The 27,780-nt window shown below is 38.2% G+C and overlaps 2 long non-coding RNA genes across 6 annotated transcripts in view; one reads left to right on the plus strand and one right to left on the minus strand.

The window, feature by feature from the left end:
- The first annotated feature begins 984 nt into the window (after positions 1 to 984).
- Positions 985 to 10,254, plus strand: LOC135298704 (uncharacterized). Its single transcript, XR_010360757.1, has 3 exons — positions 985 to 1,118; positions 7,381 to 7,466; positions 10,180 to 10,254. It is a non-coding gene; the product is annotated as an uncharacterized LOC135298704 (long non-coding RNA).
- Positions 7,569 to 27,780, minus strand: part of LOC135298702 (uncharacterized) — a 28,916-nt gene continuing 8,704 nt past the window's right edge. The window contains exons 2-5 of one of the 5 annotated variants that reach the window (XR_010360755.1): positions 20,719 to 20,804; positions 20,253 to 20,342; positions 15,443 to 15,574; positions 7,569 to 8,964 (exon numbers count right to left, since the gene is read on the minus strand). This is a non-coding gene — a long non-coding RNA (uncharacterized LOC135298702). Of the gene's footprint in view, positions 8,965 to 15,442; positions 15,594 to 15,945; positions 16,018 to 20,252; positions 20,343 to 20,718; positions 20,805 to 27,780 lie in introns of all 5 variants that reach the window. The other 4 variants (XR_010360754.1, XR_010360753.1, XR_010360756.1 and 1 more) reach the window with 4 other exon arrangements.

Genomic DNA, 27,780 nt, shown 5'->3' on the forward strand with positions numbered 1-27,780 from the left:
AGCTTTCTAATGAGTTTCACAACTGCACACAGATGTATTCAGAAAAACAAGAGGTGGCAGTGAAAAACATTGTGATGTATCAGAAAACGGCAGGGTCTTCACCTAGGGGTAGATGCTGCAACTAATTTGTTGCCATGAATCCTCTTTGTTTTTGTCTTAGAGTATGAACCAAATATGTCCACAAAATTCTATTTAAACTTTCAATGTATTTTAAATAGGATATTTAAGTATATATAAAAACACAACTCCACACTAGTTATGATTAGTAGGATGACAATCACTGAACCTTTAGACAGCATGACAATTTCTACATAAAAATTTTCACCAGAAATTTCTGAACAATTAGTGGTTAAGTGAGAAATGGTATAAAACAGGAAAATTGAACAGAAAGAGTACAAATTATAAGAAAAATTCCAAAGTCAAAGTAGTATGAGGCAATCACCCACTAACAGAAGCTGAGACAAGTTAGCACCTTACTCCTCAGATTTTTGCCAAATGACTTAGCAGAACAGATCTTCTCCTTAAAGCTTGGTTTGTCCTATGTTTAAGGTCTACTTTAAAACCAACAAATAAAACAAGCCACTGGTGGAACTCTACAATCCAATGCATACCTTATGTACTGCTCCTTTGCTGAAAACTATATGAGTAAGTATGGGAGATGGACATTTTAGAAGGTGGGAGCATAACATGATACATTCCTCACTTTCCCATGACAAATGACTCATAGTTGGGTCCTTTTTCTATAAATTGCTTGTCACTGCATGTCAGGTCCAGAAGATTTGTGGTCCAAGATGAAGCACTTCTACCTCTTCCAGCTTTGCTGTTAGCAGTTCTTTCTCCATCACACATCTAAACATACTTAAAATTAAAATGAAGGTGCTACAGGACTACACCTCATACTTATGGATAATTAAATAATATTGTACACACATTGTTGAAAGGTGGCTTCCAGCCGGGCTATGCCCGATGGGCTGCCTTGGCCAGGATAGCTCAGTGGGGCTCAGCACAGCGTCCGAATTCCCAGCAGCTCCCAGCCGCAGGCAACCTAAGCAAGCTATAGTGATTTCAGCTCTTAGTGATTATCAGCTCTCAGTGATTTCAGCTCTTTAGCTTGCTAGGTGAGCAGACGCCAGGAGAGAGAGGAGAAAGCTGTATGAGGTTCCTAAGAATTCTTTATTGGTCCACGAAGGTTCTCAGTGACAGCTGTTCTGCCAAACCAGGCAGAAGTAGGGGTTTATATACCCTACAGGGGTTTTGGAAATTGTCCAACAGTAAGGGTCAAAGGAAAGTGACCTATAGGCTTACAGAGAGATAAGCAAAGGTTCGAAGGTGGAAGAGAGGGGCTTCTAAGGTCCAGACGTGATGACCTGGCATTTCCTAACTCAGGCTTCTGACCGCCAAGGAGGCCTTGCAGGCCCTGGGCCTGCTACAACACCTTTCTTTAGTTTCGCCTCCACATCATCTAAAGATTAGTATTTTCATTTTCCCATAAATCTCTTTGCTAGTTTAAAGAATAGCTTAAGAAAAAACTAAAGCACTGTCACATTCCCATTTCTGGATATTTTGGTACTTAAAAATCTCTCCCCAAGCCCAGTAGTATTCCAAAAGAAGAGGAAATATAACCAGAATGAAATGTAAAGAAAGAGGATCAGCTTAGGTTGCAACTGAGGTCAAAACATTCAGCAACTTCTAGAAGTGTAATAATTACAGTAAGAAAAGACACAGAAAAATCTATTGTACAAGGGAATCTTTAGCTCCATGTGAATGACCAGAGCCAAAGGCTAAGCTGACCAGTAACTTTGCTGCTCTGGCAGGGGATCCCAGGGCTTGGTTTTTGTGGAACAAAAAACTGTTAAAGCACAGTTTTTTGTTGCCCCACATGGCAATGAGGCCATGGCAATAAGGACTTGTAATCTTGTGTCCTGTGGATAGCTTTTGCTAGTGAAGTCTCTAAGACACTTGGCCTATTTTTCTTTTTATAATTATTTTTAGTTTTTGATATGTCAGACAGTAATTTTTTGTGCTAAGGGTAATATCAGGCAATAATGGCATCACTATTTCAAGCTGTAGAAAAAGGAAAAACTGTAAAGCTATCTGCATTCTGCTTCAATGCAGTGTTAAGATTAGTGCTAGGCAGTTGACACCAGCAGCAGTTTTATCAAAGCCAAATAATTATACAGTTAGCTTTCCTTCAAAACACACTTCATAGCTGCTGTAACCTGCTAATAAGCTTTTGCAATGTGTGGAGTTTCTCTGGAAGTCACACACTAGGCAAAATAGGTTTGGTCTCCCTTCAACCCCACTGATAAGTTTTCAAAATTATGTTCTAGTTCAATTACATTATTCTTCTGGTAATTTACTAGGACATGAAAATGGATAGGAAATCATTACTCAAGCTTGCAGTTACACCTCAGGTAAAACTTATTTTTTCATCACTGATTCAGGGAAAAGATGGCATCACCTCCTCCTATCTACCAACTAAACATCACCACATACATGCTAAAGAAAGACACTGTAGCACATGAAATCCAGGGTCACTGATACTCTGTTCTTCCACAACTGCTTTCTTTTACTGCTGGTTTCTTTGTGTTATATCTATTTTGGTCCACACAAGAAACAAAAGTCCTTTCCTACTTTTGAATAAATCCATAGAAATCTGTGTGGACATAGCACCTCCCAGTCTGCAATCAGACTTAGGCAAGAAGTCAGGATTTATAAACTGCTGGCAAAATTTATGGCAGCACTTAAAAATAATAGCGTTTAATTAAAATGAGATATGCTAGGGTGGAATTTCTTTTCCCCTTATTATAGTTGCATGGTCAGGCTGCTGAGGTAATTGAGGATTCATCTTCTTATGACCTTCATAATAATTATTTTTCTTTGTTTATTGTTCAAACTAAGTTTTGTTTCCATCCTCTAATTCATTTTACAGATTTTGATCTTATTAGCAGCCTGGACAGCGTTGTTTAATTCTTCTGTATGTTAGGACCAAAGAAGAGAACTACTTACAAATTAAAACTGGTAGTACAAAAAGGGTTCAGGATGGGAGGGTTAGGAGGGGTGGAAGCAGCACAACAACAATTATCGCCATTAAACACAAATTTCATCAGCAAGCAGAGTTATTGAGGTATTACTCCAAGGAGGATTCTCTTATCCCAGTAGTTCTGCCTTTCCTTACTCAGTCTGGAAGAGAGTTTCTAATTGTATTTTCAGGAGACACTTGCAGATTTAAATTTCCTGTGTAATAGCTTTAGGTCACATTGTGCCCCACAGGAATCCTCACATTACTAATTTGCCTAAAACCAGAAATTATTTATGCCACAGACTCCCCTCTTTCCCCCATTTTCACTGCAATATTTCACCCAGTTTACAGAGTGTTACAAGACTAAATGCTTATGTGCAAAGACAGAAAGTTATGTTGCAACCAGGGAAGCAATTTGACCATGATACAATTAATTTGAAAACCAGCATAAAGTTACACATGATTTCTCTGAAAATTAAATGAAGATGTTTGCTTTGACTGCAAAAAGGCACAAATGATCATGTTGGCCATGCACTTAAACTCAGTGGCAAACGGTTCTTGGCCAACACTTAACTATTGTATGGGTATAGATATTGTATAGGTATAAGGTGACTTATTTCCTTTTTTCTGTACCATAGCTTTTGCATTTTTATCAGCTCTAACAGGCTGTCATTTTTATGAAAATACAGGTTACGAGACCTCACATTTAAAGACTTCAGTAAAGAATAGAAAAAATCTACCAAAAACAGTACAGCTTGAAAATTTCCTGCTATAAAGGTCCCTATAAACAAATATTGAAAAGTAACAAATCACCCTCTAACAATATGTAATTAAAATCTTTCAAATGAAAAAAGGTTACTTAGCCATTTGAGAAGGGAACTGCTGTTATGTTTGGTTGTGATTCCAAAGGCAAATATTTGCAATTTATGACTTGTACAGAAAACATTTTGCTGATGTTCTCTCTCTGACATTTACGAGATTCATTTCTATCTTCTTTAGGCACTAATGCGTGTAGGATCAATAGTTATTAAGAAAGACTTACTTGAGAAGTAAGTCTTATTGAAGATCTATTTTTTTTCTTTTTTCAAAAAGTACCTGACTTTTGAAGTTAAAATTTAATTGGTGAGCAAAAAACAGTACTCTGCATTTGTTCCCACTGCTTAAAGATGTATCCATTTTCCAAGACTATATTTTGGATGTAACTTCATGTGAAATCAAACAGGGGGTGTTTCCAACTGTAACAAACTCATTGGCAGTTAAAATCCCTTTAGAAGTTCATGGCTCTTGCAGCTATGTCAAGGCTTTCCTCAGAAAATTAACTTCATGTCAGTAGTTTCCAAAGCAAGTCTTGATCACTCTGCAAAAAGCACTGCATCTATAGCAACTGTCAGTCCTGTAAACCTATCCTGGGGCATCAGAACTCAAACACAAAAGTCATGTATTTTGTTCCCGGAACATCACCAAAAACACAAGGGTTGAACATGCTTGCTGTGTCCTGAGGAAGGACACAGTCATCCTCATCAGGGTCTGACATCACACATCATAGAATGCCTCATCCTTCAGATATCCACTAGGATTGACTACTCCTATGTGTTAGGATTAAAGAAGTAAAGAGAAATGGGGGAGAATAATGGGATTAATTGGAGAACAGGAAAATGCATTAAACTTCCTGCCTATGGCCCACATACTCAGGTGGGACAGGCTGACATCTTCACTTTGCTCTTTGTTCATTCTGCTCTCACAGAGCAGCTGGGGGTGACCACACTTGCAGACTTGCACGGCCCCTTCTGGAAGCTTCCCTCCTTCAGCTATTAAATACCATAGCTAAGTATAACATTTGTTCTGGAAAGAAATCCTCACCTGGCAGGAGCAGTAATTTTACTTTTTTATAGCTCTCATAACCTTATAATTACCAGAGTTACAGCAAACTAACTCCAACCCCACAACACAAGGCACCCAACATGTCAGTGCTCAGCAAAACACTCTGTGTTAGGAACACTGTAAACAAGTAAATGCATAGTCCTATAACAGCTTTATCTCACCTACTTTAGAATTAATCAGATATTAATCATTTGGTTTGCTTCTGCAAGCATCACAGGGGAGGAATTTAAAGAATGTCTTCTATAAAAAATTAAGGTCATTAAAAACCTGGAAATTCTTTTAGACAAGAAATTTCATTTTCTTGCAACTGTTGCATACTTGGGATTTTCTTTCTTACGTTAACAATACATGATAGTATAGTTTTCTTAAAAGTAGGTAAATCAATTACTTGTATCCATATTCATATGCTCTTCTCCATTTCTTTAAAATATGGATGATCAGACTATGATGTAGTTCAATATGTGCAACTTTTGGACCCTATTTTATAAAAGGATCCATTCAAACCCAGGAAACTTATATTTATCTCTTTCAGTTCCTTCTATCTTAATTTCCTCAACTTACCTCATCTATAAAAGGTGAGCAGCTAGAAAATACAGCAGGTGACAATTGGAAATCTTTTATAATTACAATAGGAAATATGCCATAGCAAGTCAAGCATTAAGCCCTTTATGGATTTTTCTTTAGGTAATTCCCTTGCTCTGGAGTACACAGAGGATTTTGGGTTTTATTAAGAAGAACAATTAATTTTGCTGTTTGAATCACTGATGACATATTATCAAATTTGATTATTTTTTATTATTTATGTTTCTTTTATTGCTTATCAATACCTTCAAGCAGAGTTCAAATAATATAACATTTTATTTTAGTAGAGAGGAACAAAGTCATTGCCTAATCAGGACTACCTAGATACAAACGTCTGAGTGAAAAATTTCCAAACTTCCAAAACAGGGTTAGTTTAATTCAAGGATGATCAGAGTTTTGACCTACTTCTCCTTTTACCAATGTGTCCTTAATAAGGCACATATTTTGATATGCCACCTGGCCCACACATTTTTTAGTTGGGCATTATATCAACACACAGAGGAAGCTCCCAGTCACTGAGTGGCAGCAGATATTGCAGGCACTTATCCTTAAAGAAAACACATTTTCAGTTAATACTCGCAAGTGCTCTGCTAACAGGAATTTCCAAAATGTGTATTATAATGACTTCAACATGCTTTATTGATCTATTTTATTTCTTTATTGGGACATGTCTAGAAGAAGCTGGTATGCTTTATATAATGCCTTGACCTTCCCCTAAGCTTGGCAAAATCTCAGGCACAGCTGAAAGTTTGGATGTCATGTTAAAATAGAGTTTGAAAAGGCTTTTGAAAAATCATTCTCTGGCTAAAGGTCACTGAATACTGTTTATATTGAATAAAGGGACTGGGAATTAAGATTATTCACCTTTGGCTGTTTTCCTGCTTCACAGAATGTGAGGGCAATTAATAGTTGAGCTTATAGTATTTATTGATGCAAAGTGCTTAGTAGAAAGGAATGCGTACCCATTTTATTTCCAAGACACCACAGCAGACTGAACAGGTTTGCTGTTCTGCCTGCATGGGATATCATCTTGTTCCTTCATGATTTTTGAAAGCACTACATTCACAAATTTCCTGAAGAAAACAAACACAATCCAAATTCCTCCTGCTTAATTATTTTGGAATCACAGAAGAGTTTGGGTTAGAAGGGAGTTTTAAAGGTGACCTAGTCCAGCTCTCAGCAATGAGCTAGGACACCTTTCACTAGACCAGGTTGTTCAGTGCCCCATCCAACCTGGCTTTGAACACTTCCAGGAATGGGTCATCCACAATTTCCCTGGGCAACCTGTGCCAGTGTTTTATGGCCCTCATCATAAAAATGTTTTCCAAATATCTAATTTAAACCTGTCCTCATTCAGTTCAAAGCCCAGAGCTGGATGGCTCCATGCACACTGCATGGGTCTCACACTCATCATGTATATGCTTGTTGGAGAAAGAGAGGCAGGATCTGCAGAATTCAGTGGTATTGTAATGCTTCCCTGAGGCACACAGAATAAGAGATCAGAATGAGAAAAAGGATGGAGAACAAGAAATAACAAAGCTTCAAAGGTGATAATGAAAGAACTTGGTTGGCAAATTCTCTGACAGTCTCTCAGTAACAATTCTTAGGGAGGAAGCTGAAAAGCTATAAAGCTGAATGTGTGAAAACAGTAGGTGGGGAAGACTGGCTAGAAGAAAAAAGGTCAGATTAGCCAGTCACTTCAGGACTTTGGAATAGCAATGCCTTCCTTTTTCCCCATTCTCCTTCCAAGGTAAATCATTGTTGTGGATTTTAATCCCTTGGTGTGGTGTAATTAGACACATTGGGGCATGCTGTGTAGCAAAGGTTATGTGGAAAAGAGTCTGCTAGGAGTCCAGTCCAAGTCTGTCTGAGGCTATGTTCCTTTTCCATCCTAGACTCCATGCAAGCCACAGGAGACACCAGATGTTTTCTATCTTCATCAAATAATCTGAAACTGAACAATTTAATTGGAAGGATGCAGGTAAGGAAAGCAGCAGAAGAAGTTAAGAACACACCCAGCACCACACCTGACTAATTCACTGTCTAGCACTCACTTCAGAGAGATAGAAACAGACTGAATATCTGATCAACTTTATTCACAACTTTTGTACTAAATAAAAAACCAGAACACAAAAATAAAATTTGGCACAAGCCAAAACACTAAATGTACATTTTCCTGTGCTACATTAACCTCATCAAATCTTTCTTACACTAGAAGCCAAGTGATTCAATAAATTTAGGATAAAGAAATAAGCTAGTTGAAAGTTTTAATTAACTGACAACAAACAATCCCTTACTCATTTAGGGGTTTTGCAAAAGAAAGTGAGCAAATTAAATGAGAAATAGAACATTTATTTCAGAGAACTAGTACAAATTTTTTCCATCATGTATACTTAGTATACAACTAATCTGAATCTAGTCCTGAACTTCTACTTGTCTCATCCTGAGCAGACTAAAGATGAGTGAAGGTATACATCAGGTATACCTCTGCTAAATTATATATTTGATTTGGCATCTTAAAAGAATAATAATCTTGTTACTTTAAAATACCAGGATATGAATTAGCTGTAAGGAAAGCATGGGGCTTTTGACAGAATAAGGTTTTACAATATAAGGATGTTCTTCACTGGGACTATTGCTATTTCCCACACTTCCCTCTTGCCTCCACATTCTGGCCATCTGCATCTTCATGCTCAGACTGTACTCAGAATGACTGGGAATTGAGAGGAGATCTTTTCTAGATTTTACACTCTGGCAGGGGTTGAGCACCAGCAGTATTTCGTCGGTGTTTGTCACTAACTAATAAAATATTAAGAGAAACAAGATGAAAAATTTCAGTTTCTGATGAAACATTTCACAATATGGCTTGTCCCATTTACCATATCTCCTCTATTTTCTGATGTTCTTCCTCATTATTCATGTTTGCTGAGCATGTACTTCCATAACATCTTACAGCTAGATTCTTTAAGGTCCACTTCCAATACAAGTAGCTTCTTCAGCATAAAAGAAAAGAAGAAGTGTCTGTCTTTTTAATGGATTTCATACCAGGAAGAAAGGCAATACTATTTACTATTTATTTTGTCATCATAAGCAGAAACAGAAGAAGTCTGAGGTGCATGTGTATTACTGGGCTTGGCAGGAGTGCATACCCTCTCCCTGTTCTGTGTTCTTCATCCCAAGTGATCCTTTACTCCTGAAATCCCATTTCTATACATAAAACACCTGCATACACAATAGTTGAACCCAGTATGTAGTCTAGATGTATCTTAGATAAAATCCTGAAGTCTGCAAACAGATACATTTCATCAGGTAAATTAACTTCTATCTTACTTGAATTTGGGAAGTTGATCAAGAAAAATGCAAGCATAATTAACAAATGCTAGCAACTTCTTCTTTACCAATGAAGACTTTGGCTGTGACTGAAATTTCTCAGATGCTGGCAAGACTTTTCAGATTATCACGATTCCTCTGCCTGTATTCTGCAAGACATCAGGAAATCATTAATTTATCATTTTTAGTAAATCAACATAGAGATTCCTACAGATAAAAACAAGACACCAAACAAACGGAAATCACAACTAAATTTTTTAAGCTAACTATTTTGCATACAGTGTCCAGGACAGACTGCAAATTTTTGTCCATGACAGCTGATCCTTAGCTGGAGAACAACGGGGATACTTTAAAACTGAGTGACCAGGCCAACCTTTTAGCATTTGGATGGCTCACTGGTGCCTGCAGCTGAATGAGCACTGTCTTTAAGATATGAACAGGGAAAAGATTTCCTGAAACACACTAGAAAACTGCGGTGCCAACCCAGTAAATTAGGGAAGGTAACTGAAAAACTGAAAAAGCAGGAGGGAAAGGAGTTTCAAACTGCAGCCCTCCCCTCTCCATATGCTGAAGGCTGGAGAAAGCATTGCACAGCTCAGGCTCATCTGGTAGGAAGAGTGTCTTTTACAGTAAGCAAATATAGCCTGTGGCCATATGTCAAACAAAGCTAGAACCTTTGATCCTGTAAACCTCAGTCTCACCGAGAACAACGAGCAGCAAGTCCGGGTCCAGGAAAGACATTTTAATGAGGGGTAACCTGTGACCACAGGGCTTTGGCAGACATGCAGGAGCAGAGGAAAATCAGGCAGCTGAAGCTGCTGCCACTCCCTGCCTTCCTCCCCCACCTGCCTAACAGATGTTGCCACCCCCAAGGCAGGGATGTCTCATCCACTCATAAATCATCTCCTAACTCAACCTACTTTAGTGTATTAAGGTAACCTGACATCAAAGTTAGTTGACAAAGTTGGTATGGAGCACATATGGGCAGTAACAGCCTAATTCACCTCTACATTCCTTACAAAGCCTGGGCTGACAGCTGAAAGAGCAGAATGGCAGTGGTTCATCCTGGAAGCAAGCCCCAGCAGAGGGGGGTGATTTAGCTCTCTCTGTCTACCTGCAGATTTCCTCCAGGCTTCAAATAGGTCAGCAGCTTGGGGGAGAATTCACTAGTGCAGGGAGATTTAAGCTCCAGAAAGATACTGAGTCCTTCTATGCTATAATTCAGTGTTTTGGTGGGCTTCTAAGGCTAATCAGGAATAATAAATCTAATGCTTACTAATTGATATCCACATATCACCTAGAGGTCCAATAAGCATCTTCCAGATAAGCCATTTTTACATAATATTTCAACTATAAATTCACAGATTGTTGCAGTGTGCTGTCATGGTGTGCTCAGTTTCCTCAGTTCTTCCCCTGAAGTTTCCTTCCCCAGGTGGGTGTCAATCACCTCTCCTTTCCCCACCCTTGACCTCTGCTGGGCACTGTCTATCAACCCCAAAATTCCAGGGGAGCATCCAGTGATTGGCAGGTTCAAAGGATGCTCTCCACCCCCTGGGGGGCCATTGGCCCACCCAGGTGTCCCTCTCACCTGAGACCCCTGTGTCTGGTTGGTGGTCCCTGTATTCCCTCCCCTGCCCCTCTCCCTTGGGTTAAAAAGGCAAGCACACCATGCGCTTGGAGGTTCTTGTGGAGCTGTTATTGGGCTCAGAGGCCATGCAGCCCAGAATAAAATCCCTGGATTAACCTCCATGAGAACCGACTCCTTCTACAGATTATTTAAATTATTATGAGACTGTTTAAGTACCTGCTTCAGTAAGGGGTTTGTTTTTCAGTTTGCATTTGTGAGTATGTACATGAGGTCTTCTTTATGCATGCAAGAGCTTGGGCAAAATTTGCATGATAATATGCAAAGTTTCCTCTGCCTGTATTGACTACTAACTTCTCCTTCAGCACAAACCCTTTTTTTAGTCTTTCCTTTCTAATCATTGCCCTCGAGACTATAGTTTTAGAAGCAGCTCCCTTCAGAAACCAGCCTGGACAATTAGAGACAGGATACTGCCAGAAAACTAGTCAATAATACAATGTAATTAAATTGGCACTCAGGGTGTTTTATATTTGAATCTAATGACAAACTAAAAACACAAAGGTTAGGGGATGTGGATCTAACAGTGTCCATATAAATCCTAAATAGATCCAACATTGGTGTGAAAATATATCAAATTAGCAGTAATGCATAGAAAACAGCTAAAGAAGCTGTGCTTCTACCCTGGAAAAGTTTTCCTGAGTTTTGCAACTTCTTCTCTGAGCCCCTGTGTTGGGTTTGCATGGCCAGGTTTTGGAAACAGGGGGACTACAGGGGTGGCTTTCTGTGAGAAGCTGCAGAGGCTTTCCCCATGTCTGACAGAACTAGTGCCAGCTGACTCCAGGATGAACCCACCACTGGACAAAGCAAAGCCCATCAGAGATGGTGGTAGTGCCTCTGGAATAACATTTGTAAGAAGCAGGTAAAAAAATTATTGCACAGAGAAGAGAGGAGTAAGAAGATATGAGAGGAAGAGCTCTGCAGACACCAAGGTCAGTGCAGAAGGAGGGTCAGGAGGTTCTCGAGGTATGAGAGCTGAGATTCCCCCCTGTGGTGCAGCCATGGTGAAGCAGCTGTGCCCCACAGCCTATGGAGGTCTGTGGGGATGCAGAGATCCACCTGCAGCTTGTGGAGGAGACCAGGCTGAAGCAGGTGGATGACCAAAGGATGCTGGTGACCCCATGGGAAGTCTGTGTTGGAGCAGGTTTCTGGCAGGGACTTATGGGCCCATGGAGACAGAAGCCCACATTAAAGCAGATTTCCTGGTGGGACTTGTGACTCTGTGGGGGACCCATGCTGAGCAGCCTGTTCCAGAAGGATTTCACCCCAAGGAAGAGTGACCCACATTGGAGCAGCTAGTGAAGAGCTATAGCCCATGGGAAGAACTCACTTTGGAGAAGTTCATGGAGAACACTTATTGATGGGAAGGACCCAGGGCAAGGACTCCACTCCCTGAGCAGCCGCAGCAAGAATGTGTGATGGACAGACCATAACCCCCACTCCTTGCCTCCCTGCCCAGCTTGTAGGGGAAAAGGTAGAGCATAAGCAGAAAGGAGGGTCGGGTGGAGGATGTTTTTAAGATTTTATTTCTTATTATCCTCCTATAATTTGATTGGTAATAAATGCAACTAATTTCCTGAAGTCAAATCTGTTTTGTCTGTCACAGTAATCAGTGACTGATTTCTCCTTGACCCTATCTCAGCTCATTAATCCTTTGTTATATTTTCTCCCCTTTCTCAAGTCATGGAGGGGACCTGTTGTCCAGCCATAGTCAACCCACCATAGTCCTTTGACACTGATAGCTCTTGGGAAACCACACTGAGTTAGACTGACCACTGCCTTGTAAAACATTTCAACACCTGAAACAGGTTGACGTGGAACAAAGAACAACTCCTTCACTTCCATCCTGCCTGAAAACTCCCCATGCTTTTAAATGGGTGAGCTGGAAACATTTAGCCAGAATTTCTACTCCCAGGCACAAGGAGGTGGCAGGAGTTCTGGCCTTGGTAGCTATAAAAAAACTCAACACCCACCTCTGTCTCAGTATGAATCAAACTGAAAAAATAGTTTTGTAGCTATCCCAGGCACTGTATACCTGCTGATCTCTAAAAGGAATATTCTGAAGGCAAGATGTTGTTCTTTACTTGTATCTATCTGAACAACAGCCAAAAAAGTGACCCTAGTAAAGACAGCCATCTCCCCAACAAAAGGAGGTAAATTGTTTTAGTGGGGGAAAACCAAACACCATTCGAATATGGAAGTATGTGGAACTGATACACAGATAACAAAAACCTGAGCACATTGAACTCAAATTCTGCTCCTTAAAGAGTTCCTGTTCTGTTTATATGTGGGCCCAATACTAAGGGGCCCACATTTTATCATAACATATAATAAAAGCACAAGTCAGGTCCTTCTAAAATATTGGTCATACTGTCTATACAAGACAGTATCTGTTGTTTTTCTACAATATTATTCTTTTCCTTCTCTACCACATGTACTATCAAATAACTCAGTTCCTCTTTTAATTCTCACTTTCCAAACACTCTCGGTATTTCAGTTACACTAAGATCATCAGATTTCATTGGAAAGATGAGCAGACATCAAAAGTCTGAGAGCACTCACTAAAGTCAACAAGAAACGCTGTCTTCCTTTAGACTAGCTCAGTATTAAGTTCCAAATATTTATTGCCACTTCTAGTGATCACATGCCAGAACTTTCAATAATAATGTCATTATAATGAAGTGTTTACTTGGAAAGTGCTAAGAGTAAATGAGTGAAAATATGTCCAAAGAGAATATTCAGTATCCATGACCCTTCTTCTATCTAGGGATTTCTAGAAGAGCAAAACAAATATTTCTTTTGATTTTTCCATCTAAGAAAAAGACTCACAAAAGGCTTCAAACAAAGCTCAGGAGAAGCATTAGGAAAGGAACATCATCCAGCAGAGCTAGGATAATTCTGCAATTATTATTCTGATCTAGAATTCCCAGCAGGTTAACAGCTATCTTTCAAGAAACACTGTTGAATCAGGTAGCCATCCTCTTCCTATAAAAAATAAAAGCAAATCTCAACAAGCTATGCTTAGATGCAATGGCACAAGAAAATTTCTTGTCATCCCCAACATTTCTCCAGAGAAAGCTTTTGTGTTTACATTTCTCTAATCCCTTCTTGGATCAGGCAGAGGTTTGTGCTGGTTAGTTGATTGGCTATGAGATGCTGCTCCCACTGTTTCTCTTATATTATGGACTAGACTTGTTTGTAATTCTGATGCAAACCACACCACTGTGCCAAAGCTTAACATTTCAGGGATCTGCCTTTAGCCATAATTATATGCTCACCTTTGTGCTCTCCACTTTCAAGGGCAGCAGCTGCTATAAATTACCACAGATACGAAAAGAACAAGTCACAAAACAACAGCAGCATTCTTGAAGGGGCACCAAACAAGATACAAGTTTGCCCACTGACATTTTCTTCCTGTATAACCCAGACCAGGAGGTAAAAACAATGGCTGACTAACAAGATAGCATACAGGGAAAAGGTTTCCATGAATAATGCAAGAGAAGAGCAGTGAGTGCACCAGTAATGTAGGAAAAACACACCAAGATGACCAGCAGGTTACAGGGGTCACACAAGAAATGACCAGATGATAGAGAAATTATTTTCTAAAAAAAAATAATTTTAAAATAAAAAAGCATCCTTCCAAGTGGTCAGTAGCTTCTGCTCCCTATGTATTTCCTTCAGAGGTAGAAAAACCATATCTACTTATGTTCTTACTTTGTTATTAGCATAAGTAAGTGCTTTGATGATCTTGCCAGGTGACTTTCCTTAAGGGCCCCCAACTTGTGCAATCAAAACAGATTGCACAAGAGAAAAAGGAAATGAGAAAATAAAGCGGACCACCTGATCCATGTTGCTCAGGCAGATCTGGAGTAGAGGACTCCCTGTCTGTGGCAACAGCACAAGCAGTGGCAGGTCAGCATATGGTGCCACCCATCTCGTGCAGTATTCCCACACACTTTTTCCAGCCTGATTCAGTCTTTGGTCTAACAGATAGATGCTGCATGAGATACATGCATATTTACTACCAAAAATATTCATGCAGGATTTCTGAAGGAAGCTCATGTCCACTGACAAGATCAACTTCAGTGGTAGCTCAGAAAAGACTACATCCCACCATTTCCAGACCTACAAAGAATTGAGTCCTGTACAAAACAAAATATAAAATAAATACAATTTCATTTTCATAAGCAATATTGGCACATAACTTTGTGTCTAGGTCATCTGTCAGCTGTAGCGCTTGGTTTCCTTTCTTTGAACACTGATGTGGAAGCCTTGGTAGTGGAGATCCAAAAGCTCCTAAGCAGTGCAGGCTAAAAGAAAAAATGTATTTTCCAGACAAAACTGCACTTCAGCAGAGACTTGGAAGTTTCCCATTTGAATGGTGTGGATTCCTGATTCCTAATACTAATTCCATCAGCAGCATTCTGACCAAGAAAATGCCTTCCTACAAAACACACATAAATTTAACGTTCTAGGAATGCCGGGTATTAGTACATTGCAAACCTGTTCCATTTTTTTAAAGTTAACTATTCTCTGACCCTTCTCTTACAGTACTGTAAATCAGGGATAACTTCAGTGAATTCCCATGAGTTACAGCCATCTAAGACAGAAACAGTGCAAAGGTAATCTTTATTGCTAAACAACCTATCTCCTACCCTTGCAAAACAAAAGACTGTTTCAGGTGTCTTTTGCCTGCCTAACAAAAATATACTTGCAAAGAGGCTTTCAATCACTGTCTCCAAGTACAAAAACAAAGTTATTTCAGAACTGCCTTTGGTGAATTATGTAGGTAGGAAAAGAACCATCAGCAGTGTATCCTTCCCTGTGAGCTCTGTAGTACTGAGGGAGAGGACAAAAGTTTCCATTTTCTAATATTCTGTCTAATTCTGACCCCAATCTTGTGATTTCAGTTGATCTCCATTGCAGGCTACTGAAATAAAGACTTAATGGACTTTAACTGAGGCTTACCAAAAATAGTTACCTACTTCATCAAGAGCTATCACAAAAGATGCATTAGGTCAGAAGCCCATCCTGCTGCAATTGATGATGAATTGTTGATAATTGAAGAACAAGCCAAGTTTCTTCCTTGTGGTGTGTCTGAGGTGTGATCATGAAAGCTGAAGAAAAAACACAACACTTTAAAAAAAATTAAACATATTAGAAGAAATTCTATTTACTTTAAGGATACAAACACTCCAAAACTGATAAAAAATTAACATGAATATGACAATAAGCACAAATAAATTGTGTTGCTTTGTCTGCAAGATCCCCATGTCAACATGCCAAAGAAGCTTTCCTGCATTTTGTATTACTTCTTTGAAATATCAAATATTTTCCTCAAAAGAACAAGGACTATAGAACTGAGGCAGGTGAGATGCTCATACTCAAACCAATTAATTTCTAGTAATATTTCTAGCAATATCCCAAGACCTTTGGAACCTCATTGATTTTATACATAGACAAATCCACTGTATGGTAAGGCACAAACCCAAAATTTTCTGGACTCAGCATTCTCAACCATGATGTTCCTACTGCACTCCCTCTCGTGACAGTGCAATATCTGTGGAGAAAGATGAAGGGAAGATATGGTGCCAGCCAAGGAGCCTATGGACATGAATCCATCATCCTTTAAGAACAATGAACAGCTTTGTCTAAAGCTGAGCTTCTTTTTAACGATACGGATATTTAATCTCTATATCAGAGCCACAGCAATGAGAACAAACCAGGGTACAAAGACAATGAATTTCGCTAGGCTTGGCATGTATGAGCTCCAACTACCTTGGGGTTACAAATCCAAAGCAATGAGGGAGGCAAGCTGAGAGCAAGTAAAAGTGGTTTTCCTGTGACTCAAAGACTCCCTCAAAAGCACACAGAGAGACAAGCAATAGAGCACCCGAGGTTGTACAAACATGTTGTTATGATCTGGTTTAAACCCAGAAGAGCAAAGAAAATTAGGTCTCTGCAAATAAAATGGAAAGAACTTTGAAGGTACAAAATATACCCAAAAATGTGGTTAAAACCAAAGGTTAGATGCTTGTGCCAAAAAAAAAAAAAAAAGTATTTTATTTAATAGCAAAAGAGGCAGAGAGAAGTGTCTTGGGGATGTTTTATGATCCCATTCTAGTTTTGAGGTATGGCCACAGCTCAAAAGAGAGCACCAGGGACAACTTTCCCAAGGACTTTTCCTGGGGAAGGCAGTGAAAAGCTCAGAGAAGAAGAGAAAAAAATTCTTATCTCTATCCACTACTCCTGTTCACTGTGGAATGTGTTATGAAGATTGTTTACCCAAAGTGATTTGTTAATTGGACACTGGTGAAGGTTGTTTTGATTCCTTGACCAATTAGATCCATGTGTGTCGTGACTGTCTGGAGACAGTCACAGGGTTTTCTTTAGTATTGTTTAGTATAGTATCTCTTAAGTATATAATTTAGTATAGTATTAGTGTAATATAGTATAGCTTAATAAAGCAATTGTTCAGCTTTCTGAAATCATGGGAGTCAATGCACATTATTCCCCAGCTGGGGGATTGCCTGTTTCTCCAATATTGGGATTTGATCTGTTTTGTTTTGTGCCCAGGTGTGGCAGCTGTCCCCACTCCACTCCCCATCCTCCCTGGCTCCGGGGCTATCACAATGAATGCGTGCTGGAGATACAGGGATCCCCTGGGGGGCCCTTTGATGGGCCATGACATCCCCTCTACTGTGGATAAGCTTTTCCCCATGTGAAGGGCTCCAGAGCTGAGTCAGTCTGCACAGCAGAGGATGGCTTATTTAATGAATGAGTGAATTCAGGCAGGTGTTAAAGGACACTGTTTGTGTCTTGAATGTTCTGTTACACTGTCAGATTTTATTCACACCACTTGAATAATAAAACTGACAGAAATCAAAGTTTAGCTGGGCACAAACTAGAAAATGATACAGTGCCAATTTATGCAGTGATTCTAATGGGGCCAGTTGTCCATTTTCTCTTCTCACACAAGCTGATACCCTTAAAAAAGCAAAAAAAAAAGGGATGCAGAAAGGACAGGCCAGTGAATGAATAGTGATGGACCTACCTTTAAAGCACCTAAGCCAGCAAAGAAGGTGAGAGGATACAAAGGAGGCCTGCACTCCTTCACAAGCCCATATCTGTGCAAGTCAGTGTCAGCAGCTGTTCTGCACTCCCTGGGGACCAGAGAGTAGGAAGGGAGCTGGGGAAGGGTATGACAGCAGCCCTTCAGGCTCTTTGCAAAGGAAACAGAGGCCAAGAACAGCCTCATCTAGCACCCCAGCACACATCTGTTAGTATTAAGCCAACAGCTGGACTACAGTGAAGCACACCATAGAATCCTAGAATAGTTCAATTTGGAAGAGGACCTTGAAGACCACGTCTTTCCAACACCTTCAACTAGACCAGGTTGCTCAGAGCCCCATCCAACCCAGCCTTAAATATCCAGATCCCATCTCTCCCAGTCTCATGCACACCTGCCCAAGATTTACACACTGATATAAAAGATAAAAGAATCAGAAGATTCCATGGTTTTGCTCGAGACTGTTTTACACAATAACCACCATGAATCAGCTGGGACTCCTGCCAACCTCACATCCTGAATTTCCTTTGAAAAGCAAATAAAGAAACTTTGCATAAGTGAATGATTAAAGAGGAGCACCAGATTATTGTCTGCATGACACCTTCTTTTGTTAAGGTGATCTCCAAATGAAAGGTGGACTCATAACTGAGTGATCAGAAGAGCACACTGCTGAGCACCAAATTATTCAGAATCTAAATGCAACTATTTAATATCTGAAAGATCATCTCAATTTATAACACACAGTGGGAAGATGAGAGTAATTGTCTCACAAGCACAGGAGCTTTTTGTTCCTGTAATCCACTGACCAAGAAAAGCATCTGACCTGCACAGCAAACAGAGAAGATTAAATTGTTAGCTGACACAAGCAAGATAAAAGGGAGCAGTCATTTCTGTGCCTCCAGTTGCACAAGTTCAGTTCTAGCAGAAAGACAGTCCTGTCAATTCCTGGCCTTATAAATTCATTAGTCAAAGTTTACTTCTCCTGAAACAATCCCTTTCCTCAAATGCCTTTTAAAAACTTTTTTTTTTTTTCTTCTGATAGATCCCTTTTCATTGTATTATCTAAGCACTAGGGAGGAAGATATTTTCAGGCTTTTCCATGCAAAAGAGATGAACCAAAAGATCTAAAACATATGCTTCTATTTTTCTAATAAAAAATAGGGTCTTCCCTCCAGAAGTCAGGGCTTCCAGAAAACAGCAAAAGTTTCTGATGAAATGTTGACACTAATTAACAGCTCATACTATTCTCTGACGTGATGGAGAGAAACCACTGGTGGAAGCTACTTTTAACACAAAATATCATTATGAATGACATTCACAATAAGCGTTAATTAACTTATAGTTTTTAAAGTTCTTACATGAATCTATGTTCATAGATTTTATAGTATTTAGATTATCTCATTTCCTCTCAAATCAGTGTTATAAGTTCACTCCTCTACTCTGCTTTCCTGTATTAGTGAGGGAAAGCAGTTTGTGAAAGGACAACAGTCTTTAAAAATGTCAATTACTATACAGCAATGCACCATTCCTCTGACAAGAGGGATATACCTATATCTGCTACCCCACATTCTCCCGGACTTTAAAGTTAGAATCAATGGATAGAAACAGAACAGAAAATTGAAGGGGCTGTAAAACAGATCAAGAGAATCACATATTTGTATCAGAGAAGTCCCAGATTCCAGCAATCATAAAGGTATACACAAAGAAGATAAAACAAAGTGAAAAAAATCAGAATAACTAGATGGAATACTGTTGCTGAGAGCTCCTAGCTTTGTCAGCTGTCATTTGACTTACAAGATCAATATTTATATTTTTTTTTACAAATGCTGTATTATATTTAAAATATATTCAGATTTTAGAGGGACAGACTCGCTCCAAAATTTAATCAAGTTTGTTTCACTCATTCTCCTGCAGGAAAGATGTCTTTTTTCCATAAATCTGTTTATTATTTTCCTCCATTTTTCAATTCAAAGTCATCTAAGCATGTCATTGAAATTCCATACCCCTTTTTTAAAATGAAGGATGTGTATTATAATTTTCAAGATTTGTACTATAGTGTGTCCTATAGAATAATTTTATATGACTTTTAGATTGACTCACCGGCAATCTAAAAGATATCTTGAATTGCCTCTCCAAAAATGCACTTCAAACAGAGAAAGGTATATAGTTCATAAATTTTGAGCAGCTACTAAACTGCTATGCAAATGTATTTGCAAAATGGGGACTTTCAACTATAAAGAAAGAGAGCATTTATTTTATTCTCCTAGGAATTTGCTTTAAAAAAACCCCAGCACATAATTAGATAATATTCAAGAACTGCATGTTATTCTAAGCTATTCAGAACCCAGGTTTCTCAGGGAATACAGAAAACTTCACATTTGCTTTAATCTCCACTACAGATTCTACTTCCTAATAATTTGCCATGAAGAAATGGAAATTAATTAAAGAAAACTTTTAGTATTGGGAGAGAAGAAAATGTAACAAAAGGTAAGCATTCTGAAAGAACATTGAAAAGAGAACAACAGACTTTTCTTCAATTTTAATTTAATTAAAAAGTTCTTTGCTTTTTCTTTAAAAAAATTAAAAGTGGAAAAATACATTGAAAAATTATAATATATCTAATTATAATTAAACAGTCATCCAAAACCCCAATGTATTACTTAGTGAATTGCATTTCAGGTAGTGACTGTTTATCTGGGGATTTATCATACCCTCCATTAACTCACCCGAAATTAACAGTAGAACACATTTTACTGATTTGCCTAGAGTGAAAACTTAGTTCCAGACCAGTCTTTGCTGTTAACTCATTATAATTCCTTAAAAAAAAATATATATATATCTATATATATATATAACTCCTTTCTTTCTGTAAAGGTATTCTGCTCTGTCCTAGGACATCCCTCTCCCATTGGTGGTACTGCTGTTCCCTACTGGAATGTTTTGCTCACAGGTGGTGACTATATCACCACACACAGATCTGGCAGAAGTTTTCAATGTAGGCTAAGTGTTTCTTATACGTCTCCTTCATTATGAAAGATCTGTAATAAGATTTGCCTCATACTGTAAATTACATGATCCAGAAAGCCAAGAAGTTTGAACGTAGGTTTGGGATGAAGTAACAACCCACCCTAAATCACTCTTTAAAAGAAAATATCTATTTTAAAAAGCTACTCATGGGGCTGTCCAGCTTACTGTTTCAGTCTCGTGAAATTCCCATTTCAATATCAGGCTCCAGTCTGTAGCTGCTCATTGCAACACATTCCCCCAGTTCCTCTCTCCTGAAATGGAAGGACATATAAACCCAATTTTAGCATATGAAACAGTCCAGCTATTTTATCTTTACCAGGAGCTGAGTCTATTTTCCTCCATTCAAAGCCCATCTGGGAGATGAGGGAAGACCCAACCCTCTGGGAAATGAGGCCCAAATGTGCCCATCACAACTGTCATTCACCCAGGTACTCAGCACCCAGGACAGGTCCAGGTCATGAAGGAATAGTACAGAGATCAGCCTACAAGTGCCAATTAATGTTCAGATTCAGGTGGATTCAGTGCCAGCAAAGAGGCACAATCCTAATTTTCTGTGTACTAGCAATTTTCTGCTTTCTTGTGCCTAACCTGTGGCTATTACCATGCTTCACAATTAAGACTTTTTTTCCCCCTCAACTGCAAATATAATTACTGCTTCCTTAGGCTCCTCTCTTTTCTTACTTTTTGTCTTACAGGCTAATGATCTGTCAACTAATATTAAATTATTTGCTCTCCTAATTGCCTATTTTCAAATAATAGATTGTGGAGGAAGGTGGCTACCTTAGCACTTTCTCTGTACATTTCAAAAGAAGAAAGAATTGATACATTGGAAATGAAAGGCTCAAATCCCAACGTAGCTGTAATCCTACTTAAAACTCACATATATATTTCATCCACAATATTAAAATATATAACAAAATTTCTGCAGTATTTTTCATTTCCCTTCCAGTATCAGTTACTTTCATTCCAATGAGTTTTTCTCATTTTCAGATCAAACATTCAAAGCATCCAGAAAAGTTTAATACTGCCATAATGCTGCATTTAAAAATTTAAAAAAGGAGAAAAGATATTATCAAATCCACTGATATTTTTTCTGCCTTGTAAGAATTCTTCCTGTATGCCAATACAAAAAAGGAAATCACAACCCCAGACAGCTGACTAGGTTACCAGTTTCAGATGAGTTCAGCTGTGTGACACAGGGGCTACACAGATTATAAATTTCAGTACATTAACTTTCCAAAACTAAAGCGACTCTACTGATGAGATTCTCTCTGGAGAGTTTTTAGTGAAGTTAGACATTAAACATGTAAATATATTATGCACAGCCTGTTCATTTATGCCTAATATTTATTTATCAAGATAGGCAGAAAAAACCCCACAAAATAACTGGTAAGACATTAAGACAACCTGAAACCTTTAATAACAAATTTTAAAAATCCTAAAATAACTTTCATGTTAGAAAAATAAAGAACTTCAAACATATGACTTTAAATTTCCTTTCATATGACAGTTAATTGCTAACAAGAATATCTTCATCTGTCAGCAATTAACAGTAAGTGAATGTAACTTTCCATGAACTTAATTACAAGATGCTTCATCTCCAACCTAATGACCTAATCAAAAGATGACAGAGAACCACTTGCATTGCTTCCACTAGCCACTTTGTCCTTTAATTCATCAGCGTGACAAATGATCACTGAATAACCATCTTTATATGCCTGCATTCCTAGTAGCATGTAGCACTTTCCCAATCAAGGGAAGTGCCCTGTAATCATGCTTCATGATCAGTCTGAACCATGGACTTAAGACTTTTCCATAGTACCTACTGTGAGGGAAACTAGTGAAAAATAAGCACTTTTTTAGGAAATACCTTTCTCATAACTTAGACTCACATTTTCCAAGTGGCAAATAATAAAACCAGATAACATTAGTATTTCATACATTACCTATTAAACTCAGAAAAGCACTTCCCATTCTCTTAGAAACTCCAAATTTGCTATAGCTACTAGGGGGTTACAAAATCAGAGGTACCAATGAAAAATATGTTCCTTGTCCATCTCCTCATGCTCCCTTAATTTAGGTTTTCGAGGGGTTTTTAATGGATTTCTTTCCTCCACACAAGCATTCTAGTCCCTGTCCTACAGTTTTTGTGGACTGCCCCTTTAGAGCACATTTTCTTTAAAGAGATGAAGATATAAAGAGAAGAGCTTGAAGATATAGCTCTTCCAAACAGATGTACTGTGCAAAGGCAATGGATAATAATTATCTTAAAAATTGATTCCACTCCAGCGTCAGTGAATGAGATAAAATTCCACTAAGAGTTAAGTGATTCCAATAGGAATTCGAGTTTGGGCAGAGCATCAGGTAATCACCAAAGGCAGGAGGCCATCATGCTCTGCCCTTATATTTCTGTAACAAGTTTTCAAGTCTCATCACCTCTTCCCTTTGAGCCAAAGCCAGATGTAATTCTGGTTTTACTGCCATGGCAAATAATAGAGTGGCCATTAGTCTTTAATTTAAGGCTTATGACAGAGAAAATTTTAATCGAAGTTAAATTAACTATTGACATTTATCACAATAATTTGTTCCATAGCCTCTGAGCTGCCAGACAATATCAGGATAATAAAGGCTTCAGGACTTGACTGAACTGGGAGAAGAATCCAAGTAAACAGCCTGTCAAATGTGAGACTTCTTGTTTTACAGACATAGAAAATCCAGTGGTGACAATTTTATCTTTGAGATATATTCACACACAAGCAAAACAAACAACATTCATATCTGTTCATTTTGTGAGTATATGCAAAATGAGGTCCTGAAAAAGTCTTTTTAAAGGAAGAAAGCTGAATTGCTACCGACAGCATACAAAACAGCCAGAATGATCTTTACGAAAAATGCTTAAAAACTTTCAAGTTCTAAATTTAACTTCAAAAATACTCTACCATATGAAGGATTTATGTTTTAAACATTAGGCAGGATATTATAAGGGAGATCTGAGATAATAAGAGACAATCTTTTTGATTTAATGGTTTGTTCCAGTTATATTGAGAAAAATTGGAATTTTGCAGCTTTCCTTTCAAAATAATTTTTTAACACTAGCAATTAATAACACATTGCAGGCAGGCAGGTCTATATTCATTCCATGTAATTTCACTGTATTTTGCATCAGATAATTATAAATGCATTTTTAATATTAATAAAAGGATAATACCAGAGCATATAATTGCTACAAGTCTCCACTCCAGAATTTTTTAATTAAAATGCTGGTACCATATCAACATGACAGAGCTTGTGCTGCACAGGAGCAAAAATATGCTAATAAATACTCTCGATCTCCCACACAAATCCTGTGGTTTTGCATTCCTGCAGGAAGCCTCATCTAGTAGCAGGAATCAACTCTAGACTTTATAAAGAGTTCCTTGCCAAAACTGTTCTGAAGCTATGAGTGTAAATTAGCTTAAACATCACAGAGCAGGATAACTCCATCATGTCAAGCCAAACATTAGCTGATTTAAAAAAAAAAAAATTTCCTAAATAAAGAGACAGAAAAGACAGATTAAAAGAGACAGATTAAAACCAAACTCTGTGTTTAGGCACCGAGCAACATTTATTTAAATATACCCTTTTTTGTAATCATGTCATCCTGTGGACAGGGTGGGACAATGAGGCCAATCATACAGGCTTTAATTAGAGAAAATTCTACTGATTTTAAGAGAAGGTTTGCCTCTTTAAAACTCAAAGCTCAGTTCCAACACCCAGCAGATTATCATTGTTTCTCCCTTGAAGCCTCGTTAATTGCTCATATAATGTAACTTTTTTCCTGACTTGTGTAACAACTTCTTTTCATGTGTGTCTCATCTTTTTTATTACCTAAATCAGGCTATTGGCAACAGCACTGTCCTGCCTTGGCAACTTCTATAGATTAAATAAATGTTGTATGAAAATGTGTTTCTCTGTTTTAAATTTGTTGCCTTTAATTTCAATATCTCTTTGTACTTTTATAATGAGAAAAAACAAAAAGCGAAGCATCTGACTGAGGTCCTCCACACCAGCTCATCTTTCATACAGCACTGACATCTTTTACTTCATCCACCTTCCTCAAGCAGGTCAGGCATGCCTTAGAAATATCTCTCTGTTTGGTTGCCCCTCAGTCTCTAATAATTTCCATCTGTGAGGGTCATATTTACTTCTTTTCCACAATTTTGAACTATTTGTTCCTATGCTTTGATCTTTTTGAATCACTTCCTAAGGTATTGGTCACGTCTCTTATGGGTGACCATTTTTCTTATAGATAACCTATCTTTTTTACACTAATAAGGCAAAAATATAGCCAATGATTGCAGCTTCTCTGCCAAAAGTTATTTATCACTCTCAAGATCTATTGACTTTGAGGTTGTAAAAAAAGTGTTGTTTACCTAATGAAGGAGCAGCTTATGTCATGTCAGTAGTTCTCAACACAGATTTAATTTTAAAAAATCCAATACTTTAACAGTATTTGCTGTTCTCTGTTAAAGACAAGACAATCGTATTTCCATTTAGTACACCACTGCCCTTAAACCTGCTCCAGAGTTTAAGGTACAGCCTAGAAAATCAGTCAGGTGGGTCTAGCAGGGAGCCCAGCACTGAACTTCAGGGTGGAACTGGTGTCAGCAGCAGCAGCTGCTCCATGACCTGACCATTGGTGTTATGGCTGCTCATGGCTGCTCTGTGTGGAGATGAAGTTCATTGGCACTGGCCAATTTTCAAAATGCCAGAAGACTTTCTAAGCAATATTGAAATAAAACTGTTACATACAAATATATAGATATATTTAAATTTCAAAACTTTTTTTTTTTTTTACTTCCTCTCCTGAGGAAGGGATTTGGAAGGGGAGTTTACTTTGGTATTTTTGAATCAGCCAATCCAGACACACCATCTTAGAGATCCCACAGCAAGAGAGGATCAGATGTTCATCATCTGATGACAGGTCATTAGTAAAAACAGAACCTTAGCTATGGAACAAGATCTCACAAGCAAAATATAGTATTTTATAAAAAGGAAGTGAAAGATGTTGATTTCATTATACTGTTAGTACTCATGGCCCTTCCTCACATCTAGTTGTGTAATGTATTTCAAATATTTCCATGAAAAATTATTTTGAAATATCCTGGACTGGATTAGATTTGCAATAAGTGATGATGAAAGGTAGGTACCTAAAGAGAAAAAAAAATTGAATTAAACACAGGTGCCCAGCACCAGCATGAGGACTGAGGGCATATATTACTGGGGCAGCAGACAGTAAGGCAACATCCAAACACCTCCAACGGGATGAGATGTGTACTGTACCAAAATCACTTTTCGTCTCTCCTACATCGTCACTTTGTTCAGGTTTCAGGGGCAGAAAACCAGGACTCTTGGATGAGAAACGAGCAGTGGCACCCCCTGGATAGTTTGTGCACATCATGATGAAAGAGATTGCAGAGTGCACCAGGGACATTTTAAAGTATTTTTAGATACAGTTTTTGATCTCATAGAATATTTTTTTCTTTCTGAGAAAAAAAAAAAGTGTGTTGGCCAGCAAAGAATGAAACAGAAGTTGTTTTGTGATTTCTTACCTGCTGACAGTTTCTTGGATTTTTTTCATAAATATTCATAAACCTTTGAGATTTCTTTGTAGATCTAAGAGAGGAACTCTAGGAATGTATATGAAAAACAGATTTGGACTCTACAGAAAACACCTATCAGAGAGTTGTCTATGCCAGCTGTCATATTCACTTTTGTTTCTAGAAAAGAAAAAAGACATCTCCCTTTTGTGGAAATAAAATGGCCATTCAGAAACAAAGAGGTATCAAAGCAATGAAGCTTGACTTTCTGGGCCAAGTCTACAGTGACACAGCAAGGTGTGTGTAGAAGTTTCCTTTAAATCACACAGGCACAGTGGAATGGTGGTGATGAGCTGAACTGATTAGCTCTCATTAAGCAATAGGCATCTACACACATGGTGCATTGCATGAGGCAGTCACTTCCCAGAAAAATGTTCAGGGGACAAACTGCACTAGGATGATTTACCAGGCAGTTTAACTGTTCCTATCAGTGCCACTATGGGAGTTTAATCACTGGTTTTGGTGGGAGCCAGTTTATGCCAATACTTGTAACTTCTAATCAGCACAACCTAAAAGCATATCCACTAAACATACAAAACTCAAAGAGAACACTAATGATCTAGTAATCACTTCTGCACAAACACCACCATAAAAAATGTATAAATCTGTATTATTTGTTTGGACTGCTGAAAATTAAGAATATCTTATGACCTATCCTTGCCTTGCAACGAATAATTTTGTTTTGCTTTATTTTTTTTCTGAACAGGCTGGAAAATTACTTTGTGGCAACATTCTTTCACTTACATCTCGCCTCTTTAGAAACTTCCCATTGACCAGATTTTACCTGTAAATATCTATTTAAGATGGAAAAAACCAAACAAAACGCAAACCAAAAAAACCACCAACAACAAAAAAATATCCATGGTCATTAAAGCCATCAAGCCTGGGGAGGAGAAACTGACTTCCTGAGAAAGATTTACTTTAATGAAGAAGGGTATGACAGGGGAAAAAATATTTTGTAGCGTTAAAGCATGCTTGCTGTGAAATAAACCCTTTGTACAATTAGGACTTGGAAAGTGGCAAAATGCAGTGCAATTGAGTAAAGTTCATGTGATTAACACCAGTCTGGCAGTATTGCTCTCATAGTTTATCAGCAGCTTTACTAATTAGGACTTCGCTAAGCAGAGACATCTGACCTTGCTTTAGCAAGGTTCAGATTATTGTTTACCCTTATGAACTCTCACTGCTTGCTTCTTTCCTTCCTTTTCTTTCTGGTGGACCCCTTCCTGTGACATTCTGCTCCATCTGAAATTATTTCTAGCAGCCATCAACATAAAATTGTTAGCGCCTCTCTGCTCATTTACTGATGAACAAAAAAAGAAAAAAAAAAGATGAAAGCGCTTTCAACAGGTATATATTTCTGCTCATACTTTAAATTTTCTACAATACCAAAATCAGTGCAGGATGCATAGAAAAGAAGTCAGGAAATAATTATAATTTCCAAGTAGCAAAAAATAGAAATTATCTTTGCTCACCAAATACTAACAAGGGAGAACAGTGTTGAGTGGAAACAGTGTCACAAATGTTGCTCAAAAAAAAATAGAAGTAAGAGTTTCTAGATACGATCTTGTTCCTTACAGCTCTGTGT

The sequence above is a fragment of the Passer domesticus genome, chromosome 4 (genome assembly GCF_036417665.1).
Source record: "Passer domesticus isolate bPasDom1 chromosome 4, bPasDom1.hap1, whole genome shotgun sequence".
NCBI classification, from domain to species: Eukaryota; Metazoa; Chordata; class Aves; order Passeriformes; family Passeridae; genus Passer; species Passer domesticus.